This window comes from Cavia porcellus, unplaced genomic scaffold (assembly GCF_034190915.1).
Source record: "Cavia porcellus strain 051 isolate PalLab524CR breed Dunkin Hartley unplaced genomic scaffold, mCavPor4.1 scaffold_2, whole genome shotgun sequence".
Taxonomy (NCBI): Eukaryota; Metazoa; Chordata; class Mammalia; order Rodentia; family Caviidae; genus Cavia; species Cavia porcellus.
Window position 1 is genome coordinate 95,414,241 of NW_026947485.1, and position 12,946 is coordinate 95,427,186.

At 38.0% G+C, this 12,946-nt stretch overlaps 1 protein-coding gene across 5 annotated transcripts in view; it reads left to right on the forward strand.

Moving 5' to 3' along the window:
• Window positions 1-1,183: 1,183 nt before the first annotated feature.
• The window catches only part of Plekha1 (pleckstrin homology domain containing A1), a 68,905-nt gene continuing 57,142 nt past the window's right edge, over window positions 1,184-12,946 (forward strand). Inside the window, exon 1 of one of the 5 annotated variants that reach the window (XM_063244879.1) lies at window positions 1,184-1,432. The gene's annotated coding sequence lies outside the window, so the exon portion shown is untranslated. Of the gene's footprint in view, window positions 1,433-1,856; window positions 2,008-12,946 lie in introns of those variants that run through there. The other 4 variants (XM_063244881.1, XM_063244878.1, XM_063244882.1 and 1 more) reach the window with 4 other exon arrangements.

The following is a 12,946-nucleotide window of genomic DNA, read 5'->3' on the forward strand; positions in this document are numbered from 1 at the left end:
CCGGCGACGGGGGCCCCCTCCCCGCAGTCCCGGAATAAAGCCACCGCTGACCACTACCTTCACGGCCGTCCACTCCGCTCCATTCCTCCCGCGGACTTCTCTCTCTCCGCCTCCCCCTTCTCCCAGACCTAACACATTCCATGGAGTTTCATGGATTGTATGCAGCTGATTTCATCAGTTTATTCATCTGAGAGAACAGCACATCCTGCCTCAGGACACTGGCTGTCTTGGGTTGTCTTCACGTTGGAAGGATGCGCTGAAAGATACTGATAAAAAATTCTGAAGAGGGAAAGATGCAATCTAAGGCTATGCAGGGAGAGGAAAGGAAGGGCACAAAAGGAACAAATATTAAGATTTGGGTATGTCAGGTACTGTAAAAGGTGTGGAAAGTAATTCTTTGCCACCTCTTTGTATGTCTGAATATTTCTTATTCAGGTTTAATCTCGAATATCACGTCCTCGGGCAACTTTCCATGACTATTCTTTCTGAAGAAGCCTCTCCTGAAACTCCCTCTGGAACTTGTCTCTCCATGGAAATAAAACCTGTCAAGAGTCTGTAATCCTAGCACTGTGGTGGCCAAAGCAGGAGAATCTTAACTTCGAGCCCACGGTAGGCAACTTAGAGCAAAGGCCCCAGGTTCAACCTCTCTGCCTCCAACTTTGTTTGCTTATATACACACCAGCTCCACGCAAACAAACGCAGGCCCCAAGAGGGCAGGTGATTGGCATGTTGTAAATGCTCAATTGCGTTAAATACTTATAAATAATTATGAGAATACATGAGAAGAATTTTGGCTACCCCTCAAGTTTTTCTTAGCCTCCTGTTCCATTAACACCAAGTAGGAGGTATAGCTGCATATCTAGGCAGAAAGAAATAGTTAAGAAGCGAAAAATTGGAAAGCAGAGTTATAAAGCACTTTTTCTCCTAGTCGCACCGCAGCCTCTTGGACGGATTGTGGGACAGCTTGCAAACATATTATCTGCAAACGAACGAAGCCTATTTTTAAAGATCTCTTGAGTCTCGCAGCCCCAGGCGATGACATCAGAGAATCCTAAGTCCCAACTCCCAGCCAAGCCTCGTGGTCCTCAAGAACTACGAGTCCCAGGACACAACGCTGCGCCGGGGCCTGGCGCTCCTTTAGCGACCCTCGTAACCGGCGCACCTCGGCTGCGCTGTGGAACCAGGAAGACGTCTGATCTCTGACCCGCCACGCCACTGGGAGCGCGCGGGGCCTACTGGGACTTGTAGTCTCTACAAACTGGGAGTGTCCGGTCCGGAATCTCAGTTGCTGTCTCCAAGCTGAGGCAACGCGGACGCGCGTGCGCAGTGCGCGGGCGGGCCGTCGTGGGCGCCGCTCCCGGCAGCTGAGTCCCTGTGGGAGCCGGGGCCGCGGTGGCGCGGGTGCTCCGGGCTGAGTCCGCGGTAAAGTGGGGTGTGTGGAGCGTGGCCGCGCTGGGATTGGGGGAAGGTGGTGGCGAGCCAGGGTGCGAGGCGACGGCGGAGCTCCCGGAGCGCCACGCCGGCCGTGGGGAGCGGGAGGCGCCCGCGCGTCCGCTGAAGGGCCGGGGAATGCGGGGCCGCGCCCCCTCCCTGCGCGCCGCCGCACCTGGCGGGCCGCCGGGCCGGCTCACCTGGGTGCGGGCTCAGGGCGGCGTCCGCCTGCTGGGGCCGCTGGCAGTTTTCCGGACCTCAGCCTGGGCGGTGCACGGCGGCGAAGGCAGGGAGGCGCGCGCGTCGCGGGGCCGAGGAGCGCTCGGCGTCCCCGCAGAGAAGTTCGGTCGCGCCCCTGTCTCCCTCCCTCCAGAGCGAGCTGTGGACGCGCTGTGCCCGGGCAGCTGTCCGGGGATTCCCAGTGGCGACGCCTGTCGGAGTGGAACCACTCCAGGGCCGTTCCCTCGGGGCTGATGGCGCTGGGCATCTTTTTCTAGAGTTTTAGTGCAGTTTCACCTTGGCACTCGACCAGCCAGAGACCACGGAGCATTCGCGATTGACCTTCGCACCGTGATAGTGCGTATGGCCAATGAGAGAGTTGACAGTGACTTGCCTAAGGTCCCGCAGGTGGACTAGGGAGGCGGCCGGATTCTAGGTCTTGGGGCTTTGAGGCGGGAAGCAACCCCAGCTGGAGGGGCAGTCTGGGTGATTTGTAGTTCATGTCAAATGCTTTCTGTTGACCCTCCTGAAGTACTGTTATCATAATGAAAGTGGTCTGATTCCAGGTGCTGACAACTTTGGTAGTATTTTACTTACACTAAGCCACGAAGCAGAGCATCTACCACGGTTCACATAAGTAACGAAACTCTTGCTATGTTTGAGGGGCAAGTCTGAGAAGAGGTTTAAAGAACAAATATTTAGAAAATTTATGTCATGTGCCTCTTTTGTTTACCTTCCAATCCTCTCTAATACTTGTTTTCTTACTTACAGTTGATTTTCTATTTTAATGATTTTCTTTGCTTTAATGAAGTCGTTGCTGCTTGTGAATTACTTTTCTAAGTAGAAAATCTTATTTCCTGTGTGTTCAATCATTGGAACAAATAGCAAGCGCTGAGATTTGTATCATTGTCTATTATCTTAGAACTACTGAGCTGTCTGCTTTTATTTTCCTCCAAATATCGACTTGCATGCTTTTTTCTATGTTTAATGCTGTTGAAAGAATTTACAGCAAAATTTGAGTGATTCAAGAGAAACTTTGCCAAATTTTTTTTTTGAAAGCTTTTGTAACAATCTGAAGAACTTTGTTTCAAAAAATAAGATTTATTCTGACTTAAGTGCCTATTTTCATTCTACTGTTTATTCATATTGACATACTTGTGGTGCAGAATATTTCCCCAAATAAGTTTGCTTATTGCAAAATATTTCCCCAAATAAATAATCATTACCTTAACCAGATCTTCTCAAGGGAAATCACATTTTAGAATACTGACACATTTAAGGAAGAACATTTAGTTTGCCAAAATTTAATAGTTTATTTTATAGTGCTATAAATGGTACAGTGTTTCCATTAACAGATTCTCTTGAAAAATGTATTAAGGTACTGTGTGTTGTAGATGGCTGTGAATTTATCCTTTGCAGTAAGCAGTGGATAATTTTTGCCACATTAATATGTGTGGCATAAGTTGCTTTCTATCTCATTTTATCTTGCTAATAGTTTTATTGTTGCTTTCAGTAGCAGGTTTGTATCCCTTTTCTTTCTAGTTTTAGCAGTGTAGCAAAATAGGAAATAGAAGTGGTGTGTAAGTTTGAGTATGTCATAGGAGAGACAGTGGAACAGGATAAGTATACAATTGTGAGGAAACTGCTGTGAATTCATAAGCCGGAAGGACCTTTTTAGAAGTATTTAAGGATGTTAAGAATAGCATTGGGATCTTTTCTTTTAAAAAAATTATTGTGAGGGTTATTCAGATGTTCTTTGATAACTTAGGAGGTATATTATTAAAGAACTGATAGGAAGGTACTTGGGAAAAGTGGACACATTTTAATAAGGATTTTCCCTAAAAATCATTTAATAGAGTTTTTGGAAAGTGACTTTCTGATCTAAACTTGAAAGTTTCTTACTGTTATTCTTACAGTTACACTGCACATTCCAGTTATTTTCATTGTATAATTTGTAACTCAGAATGAAATCTTGAGAGTATTTGTTAGCATAATTTAAGGCAGACTTTGACATTGACGTATTGCTTGATATGCTTGATGTTATTCTTACTCTTGTTTAAGTAACTCTACCATGTCAGAATGAGGAAGGTAAGTTTTCTTAATAGAATTAATAATTATTCAGATATGACAATTTCAAGTATTATGCAGTGGTAACTCCCATTCCCCATTTGATTCCAGTGCCCTATTACCTTTTTATGTGCTTGAATAGTTCACTTTGGGTAATATTTAAACTTAGTTTTAAATGAGAGGGGTTTTTTTGATATCGAGGATTGAACTCATGACCTAGTGCTTGGCAGGAAAGCACTTATGCTCCTGAGCTAAATCCCTGCCCCTTAAACCTAATTTTAAATTTAAAGATTTATTGCATTTCACATCCTCCAAGATACTGTAAAACAGATTTTGTAAGAGACAAATATTAAAATATAGTTTTAGGTTTTTTAACCATTTGTGAACATGCAGCATTTGGAAATTTATTGATATGATACTTAAAAGAATTTCATGGGGCAGAAACTTTCGGTAGCTTTAAATACTTAACTATAATGCTTAAGTGCATATGTATATGATGTTTTCATGTAAAAATGAAACTCTTTGTTGGTATTTATGATAGCAGTAGGGCCCCGTTACATTTAAAAAGTAACTTTAAATCATTTAACCCTGGCTGCTTGTGGTGTCACATGCTTGTAATCTCAGCACTCTGGAGGCTGAGGCAGGAGGATTGCACAGGTTTGAGGCCAGCATGGGATACAGTGAGTTCAAGGCCTGCCTGAACTGCATACTGAAACCTGTCTAAAAAGACTTAAAGGAAAGAAAGAAAGAAAAGAAAAAAGAAATTTATTTAACCCTAAGTAATATTTTTTCCTTGTAGGTACTGTGCAATAAAGAATGTGTGAGTTTGTAATTCCTAGAAGATATGTAGCAAGCATTTGTTTGCTGTTTATTTTATTAACAGTTTGACTAGTTGCATAGCTGTAGTTCAGTAAGAGTGTTTTGGGGAGTTTATGGCAAGCTTTCTTTGAGCTGGAGGTTTTGTTGAATATAAAAAAATTAAGAATCATTTAAGATTTTTAAAAATTGAAACTGTTTTAAATTAAAATGTTATTTCCAAATGCAACTCCTATCACATTTGTAAGTCTGATAGTTTTATTCTTCAAAGAATTGTGGTTTTACCCTTGTAGATAGCCCAGCCTTTTAAGCATTTTGAGTTTTAGATTCTGGTTTCAATTTAACCTCTTCTTGAAGAAAAGCTAGTTACAGGTATTTGAATTGGAAGTCATCTCAGAGGGCTTTTCAAGTAGCTTCTAACCCAGTACAATAAATCCTCCCTGGAAATTTCTGGTCTGGTGTTCCCTGTCATTTCTAAAGGTGCAGTTCCATAAGTCATTAGGTTGTTCATCAGTTAAAGCTTGGTAAGAACAAAACAGCTTTAATTTTCACTGTTCACTGCTTTTAGCTATGCTTTGTAGTATTTTCCTCTCCTTTCCTTCTCCTTGCCTCATGACATCATAGGTAAATAATAGCATTTCTGTCATTTACAGCTATTAAAATCTCCAGTCTAATCTATTTCAGTTTAAACTATCAATCGCATATTCAGTGTGGAACTCCTTTTTCCCCTTATCACAGGGTCTGGCTACTTACACCTAAAGCATTTAGGGTAAGAAGGGATTGTGGTATGATCTTAGAATACCTCTTTAATTTTCCTCGTGTGGAATCTACTTGGACCAGACTAGTCAGAAGAGAAATTTTAAAAAGGCAAGTATTTTGTATCTGGTTTTTTGAAGTCTTCTCTTTATAGTGGTAGACCATTGATGTCCACTGATAAACTACAAAATTGACAGTTTGGGTTCAATCTTTCAGAGAGTTGCCCTACTTTGTAGTTGCTGCATGCGAAATTTCTGTTGCTAAAGCAAACTAACCTATACCCTTGCCTATCTGCTCCTGCGAGTGGGCTTGAGTTGGGGTGAGGATCTTTTCTCTGTTAGCCAAGTGTCTTGATAACAAGACTACTTGAGTACTTCTGCAGTTTCCACTCAACCTACTTGAAAGTCACTTCCTTCTGATGTCAAATGTGGTATGCAGACTGTGTCTTGCTATTTCTCATAGTGCTATTTGTCCCCTTGCTCACATCGTTAATCTACTGACTTGGCAGACATTGGACGGGAAAGTGAGATGCCAGTCTTCTGTTTTCTAGGCACTTAAGATTTTGGTAAATAATTTCTCTTGGAGGTCTTGCTGCTGTTTTTTGTATGTCTTTTTCCTTTCCCCATGTTTTCCCTGAAAAATTGGAAGACTTCTAATTCTGTCCCTCTTCTGTCAGCTACTTTGGTAGAGGGCAGAGGTGATAAGGTGATGGTGAAGGTGACAGAGCATTGAGGTGTATGTGTGGCAGGGAGGTATGGAAGCCCTTAGGTTAATTTTTATACCATTTGCCATGTATCTTTACATTCAACCAACCACAGATGGAAAATATTTGAAAAGAAAATTCATCTGTGTTTAACATGTATAGGCCTCTTTCTTCTCATTGCAAAGTGAGCAACTAGTTACATAGCATTTGTGTTAAGTGTTATAAGTAATCCAAAGATACTTCACAGTATAGGGAGGATGTGTACAGGTTATGTGTAAATTATGCCATTTTATATAAGAGACTTGAGCATTAGTGCATTTGATATCTGGGAGTCTCAGAATCAGTCCCTGTGGATAAAAGGGATGACTGTATCTCCTTAGCATTGTTTTTGTCAAATTCTGGGGCAAGTGGATTAGGTCCATACATTGATGAACAGTAATACAAAGTCCTGTGAGCCTGAAGAGGTTTCACTGTGTAGAATTTAACTTTTCCTTCTTTTTCTTTATTTCTGTGTCTCTTCCTGGTTTTTAAAATTTACTTCCTGGTAATTTATGACTGACTTTTTAAAACCTATACTAGAGTATGAGTAAAGAAAGCTGAAAAACAACTTTGGGAAGTGAATAATAATGCGATTTTGTCTCTTTTTTTGCTTTACAAAAGCTTTACTAAGGATATACATTCAAACAGAAATACAGTGTTTAGCTGATGTGTTGTTCTACAGCTGCAGTTCCAGTAGTCTGTGCATTGTTGAGGCAGGAGGGTTGCAAATTTGAGCCCAGCATGTAAAGTTGAGCAGTATACGGAAACCCTGTCTCAAAATAAAGAGTAAGCAAGGAATCAGGGATGTAACTCAGATTGAGGGCTCTGAGTTCAATCCTTAGTCTGGTCTTTTGTCTTTCCATCATGTAAATCAATTAAATCTGCTACGTAGTTTCTTTTTTGATTATGCAAAAGCGACTTTGTGTCTGGAAATGTTAACCTTAATATTTGATGCAATAATTATGGGTTATTTAATACTTCATTCTGCAAATAGTTTTTGAGTGCCTTGAATATAGCAACTGTTTTAGGCATTGAAGAAAACATAGTGAATAATATAAAACGATTTCCTGCATGTTTCCTAGATTCCAGTGTGACGAAAGATCTAAATACTGAGCTGTATCATTTGTTATATAATGATGAAAGCTAAATAGAAGAATGAAGCAGGGAAAAGAGATGGTAAATAGCAGGCCAGTTTGGAGAATATCTAATTTTAGATAAGATCTTTTTTTTTTTTATTTTTTGATCCTAGAGATTGAACTTAAGACCTAGCACTTGCCAGGCAGGCACTTATGCTGCTGAGCTAAATCCCTGGCCCCGAGATAAGATCTTAAGAAAGCCTCACTAAAGAAAGTCAGTGAAGTTAAAAGGCCCTGAGTAAGGAGCTTGTCTGGTGGATCCAAGTGGCCAGATAAGTGAATGAAGTGTTCAGGGTTGAGATGCACTGAGCAGGGAGGCAAAGAATATAGGTCTTTGTGAGGGCTTTGGTTTTTGCTTTGAGTGGGATGGAATCTTACTGAAATAATGATTTTCAGCTTTGACTGATCATTGGAATTGTCTGGGGAGTTTTAAAAAAGTATTGATCCCTGGATCCCAACCTAGGGTTTTTGCTTTAATTAGTCTGACAGGGAACATCAGGCAATCTGATAAAATAGGATTTTCAAAAATTTTCAGGGAATTTTAGTAAGCAGCTAAGTTTGACGTCTACTGCAGAGAATCAACTTCCTTTGTTTGAATCCTGTCTCTGCCACTTCCTAACCAGTTACTTGGGTGAGTGCTTTAGTTTTCTCATCTATAAAAGTGTTGTTACAAGGATTAAACTAGAAGGATTAGAACAGGTCTGGGCAAGTAATAATGTATGTGTGTGTTGAGTTAACACTTGAAAACATGTTTCAGTGGGATCACTCTGTCTTGTTGAGAATAGATGGAAGTGGGGCAAGGGCTGGAGCAAGGAGGTCGTTGTAGTAATCCAGGTGGTAGGAGATGGTCACTTGGACCAGAATGATAACAAGTGGTGGAAAGTAGTGGGATATTAGATATACAATATTTTGAAGATAGAGACAACAGAATTTATTGTTGGATTGGACATGGAATGGGACAGAAGACTTCATTAAGTGTAACTCCAAGATATTTTGCGTGAATAACTGGAAGAAGGGAATGACAATTTTCTGTGATAGGGAAGAAGGAGCATCAGGCTTCTGTGGGGAGTATCTGGAGCTCAGTTCTGTGAGGCTAAGGTGAATGCTGGGTAAGTAAATAGTTCTATAATTTGAGCATTGGTATACTCAAATGTAGCGCTCAGCAGAGTATTTAGGGCTGGAGACAGCAATTTGGAATTCTTACTATTTATGAGTGTAAGTGAGTGAGCTTATCAAGAGACCAAGTGCATAAAAAAGAGATTTACAGAGCACTCCCCGAGATACTCCAACATTCAGAAGTCTGGGAGGTGAAGTGTTACTCTTAGGGTTTCTCATGTTTTCTAGGATTTAAGATAATTACAATTCATTTTTCATTTTTTAAAGAAAGCAACCTGATTTGAGACCCAGTTAACCCCATATAATCTACCCACTTAGAGTGTACAATTCATTGACTTTAATGTATTCATAGTTATGCAGCATTACCACAATTAGCCTTAGAATGATTGTGTTACTTAGAAGAAACCCTGTACCTTCCCATTCTTAAGCACCTGTTCATTTCCTTCCTGTCCCTCCGTTCCTAGGTCATCACTAATCTACTTTTTGTCCTTATGAATTTGCCCATTCTGGATATTTCACATCAATATAAAATACAGTGCATTGCCTGCTGAGAGAGAAGTGGTATCTGTTAGAACCTAGCTTGTGGATTCACTAGCTTCTAAATCATTGGGTAATAGCAAATCTATAAGATCTCTTTGTTGGAGAGAAACACTTTTCTCTTTGTAATTAGTAAGAAAATTGTGGGCTAAGATTTTGAGATTATGATAATTCTGTTTCCTGACAACATTTCATCAACATTTAGTGTTCGTTAGAGATAAATTTGCTTAAATTGGTAATTATATTAGAATTGTAAACTGGTTACTTTTTTTTTTTTTTTCTTTGAGATAGGATCCCCTTATGCAGTGCAGGCTGGCCTTGAATTCACTTATTTTGCCCAGGCTGGCCTCAAATTCATGGCAGTCTTCTTGCCTCTGCCTCCCAAGTGCTGGGATTACAGCTGTGCACAATCACACCTAGCTTGTTGCTGTCATATTTTCAAAGATTGTGAGTTCATGATATTTTGAATTCATGGTATTTTTCTTTTTGTGTATTTCTTTGCTTTTACTGTGACAATCTTAGTTCATAACAAATGTTTTATATCTTAATAATTTTACTTTAAATATATTTTAAATGATATATATTTTAAATACTGTCCTATAATGTATATGAAGTCTTATCATGTTCATAAAATAGTTTAAGTTTACAGTACCAATTAGGATCAGAGGATAAATGCATGTGTGATTTTGTTAAATAATGTCAGATTTACCTTCATAGAGTTTTACTGTTTTGCATTCTCATCAGCAATATAAGACAATCCTTATTTTCTTGTATTGTAGAATGTTGTCAAGCTTTTGAATTCTTACCAATCTGGTTGATGAGAAATGGTATTTTTATATGGTATAAATTTTAAAACTTTTGTGTTATGGAGAATTGTGAACATCCACAAAATTAGAAAGTACTATAATTAAACTAATGTTGCCCTCATCAGTTAGCTTCAGAAGCTCAGCTCAGGCCTGCCTTTTCCATTTATTCCCACCATCGAAGTTATTTTGCAACAAGTCCTAGATAATTTTATCTGCAGGTTAATATTTCTACAATATCAGTGCCATAGCAAAATATTTATGTCTTCTGTAATATCAAGCAATATTTAATTTTCCCATTTTCTTAAATATGTCAAGGTTTTTTACTTTTTATATTTACAGTACCGGGGATCGAAACTAGGGATGCTGTACTATTGAGCTACATCTCAGTTTTTTTTTTTCAGTAGACCATAAATAACATCCATACATTGTGGTCCTCATATTTTTTAAAGTTCCTTTTAAAATTCTTGTAGATTCCCTCTAGTTCCTTTTCCTCTATTGCTTTTTCACTTAATTTCAAAGAAATGAATTGCCCATCCCAAGGAAATTCTTACTGTATAGATTTTGCCATTTGAATCCTTGTCCTTCCATTATCTTCTATATTTCCTATAAATTGGTAGCTGAAGTTAGACTCAAGTGTGTGTGTCTATGTCTGTGTGTTTGTGTTTTTTTCCTCTCAAAGGGCTTATAGATGGTGTCATAGTCTTCTGTCAGAAAGCATATTAAGTCTGAATTTTTTTTTTTTTGATGTCAGTTGTAATGCCTATACAGTACCTCTTTGGGATTTTTTTTGTTTCTTTTATGAACGGTATTGAACATCTCTTCATATGTGTAAATGCCATTATTAGCATTTTCTGTGAAATTTGTGCATATCTTTTACTTATTTTTCTATTAAACTTTTGATGTATCTTTCTTGACTTTTTTTGGTAAGCTCTTTAAATGCTGAGAAGATTAGCATTTTGTGATTTAATTTGAAAATATTTTCTCCTGGCTTTGACTTTGTCTGTCAGGTTTTGCCATGCAAAGGCTCCTTAAAAAAGTATTTGTAGTCATTTGTCACTGAGGGTTTTATTTCTACTTGACTATAATTCGTTTTTTAAGTTAGATACAATAAACTAAAGTGTAAATTTCAACTACATCTACTTTGTATTAATAGAACACTTCCATAACTGTGGAAAGCATCCTCAGGCTCTTAGCTTATCTTCCCTTCCTTGGTTAACTCTAAGCTATCAGTGATCTGCAGTCTACTCTTATAGATTGTTTTGTGTCTCTTAGGATTGTGTAAAAATCTAAAAGTATGTAGTTTTTTATTATGGCTTGTTTTTTCTTTTAGTGTAATGATTTTGAGATTCATTTATATTGTTTGCATGAATCAGTGATTTTTTTTTTAACTGTGGACCAATATTCCATTGTACAGATACATTACATTTTCTTTATTTGTTTACCTATTGATGGCTGTTTGGATTGTTTCTAGTTTAGAGCTTATAAATAAAGTCAATATAAACATTTGTCAGTTAATTTTTATGTGTTGTATATATATGTTTTCATTTCTCGGTGTAGATATTTAGGGATAGAATAGTTGAGTCATAGGATAGATATATGTGGTTTTATTGCTAGAACCTTTTCTGAAGTCATGCTATTTTACATTTCCATCAACACTGTATAAATTGTGCAAGTTTCACATCTTTGACATTTTGTATTACCTAATTTTAACTGTTCTGATGAGCATGTATAGTATGTTTTGTTTAAATGCAGAATTATTGTAATGTTATTTACATACAGTAAGTTTTACCCATTTTAGAGTTTTGGTGTATGTATACAACTGTATAACCACTAAAACAAGACACATTTGGAAAATTTCCTCATGTTTGTCATAGTCAGCCCTTCTCCATTCTAAGTCCTACCAATTTTAATTTTTTCTGTTACCATAAGTTTTATTTGTTGTTGTTTTTTTTTTCTCCACATGAAGTTTACTTTTATTTGTTAGTTTGTTTGTTTTGGTATTAAGGATTGAACTCGACCTTGTGCTTGCCAGGCAGGTGATGGTCCCCCTGAGCTGTATCCCCAGCCCATGAAGTTCACTATTTGTAGCATGTAGGCTCAATAGTTTAGACAAATGTAGTTTTGTGTCTCATTATAGTCAAGAAACAGAATAGTTCTATCACCCCTAAAAATTATTCTTTTTTTGTATTTAAAGAAAGACAAAACAAAATAGAAAATGAGCAGAAATAGTACATACTTTCAAAGAAAAGAAATAAATAGTAATAAATCACTAGTTGATAGATACATATTGTCCCCCCACAAATAGTTGTTCAAGATATACAAGTGGAACATATAAATGGGAATTCAATCAGGGAGACTGCAAACAGTTCTGTTCAACTATCCAACAAAAACTAAGTATTATGGCTATCATTCCTATACACTTAGACATGTACGCATTTATCCATATCTTCATTTACGTTGAAACCTAACAAAATTTATTAGATTAAAATCCTTCTGAACAAAGATTAAGAATATTGCTGGATTTCACATCGTAACACTCTGGAGTCAGCACTGGGTACTGTAGTGCTCCTTTCTTCAAAGTATTTGTTCATTTCATCATGTGTCATAAGATTAGTTGTCATAAACTGTTTATAGGTTTTACACAAGCATAAGTCTTAACATGTATTTCTACCCTTTCTATATTAGAGGGAGAAACAGAACAAAGCAGGACAAAACTAAACTTTTTCCTATAGACACATAAAACTAAAGAAACATACAAATCTGCTGTATAAGGAGTTCTACCATGGTCACTGTGCTGTTTCTTGTTATCATCAACAGAATTGGCTATATCATCAAATAAAGTATAATGGAACATATCAGTACATAACAGGATTAACAGAAATACAACTTTGTAGATAGTGTATAGCTACAAAAAACAGGTAGTAATCTTAATCAGAATGGATATCGTGGTGAATCATTGTCATTTTCAGTATAGTTGTCTATACTCCTCAACTTGATACCAGCAACCTAACAGTTTTGAATAAAATCTGTCAATAATAAGCAGCAATCAAGTCAGATTTAATTAAGATCAGTCATGATACAACAGTGTAAGTCATACAGGGATGTTGATTGAGCTAATAGGAAATTAAAGATGATCACTGTGCTATGTTCTGATATCTTCAGGATGGCTGTCTGTGCCCTCAGATCCAGTGCTTGTATACAAACTAGGATGGAACAAGTTCCAGCCAAGCAGAGTGGTATGAGTAATAGGGGTTTTAATTCCTGATACATTATTTGCTATATCTTCTGCTGTTTTTTTTTTTGAATTCTATTCCTTCCCT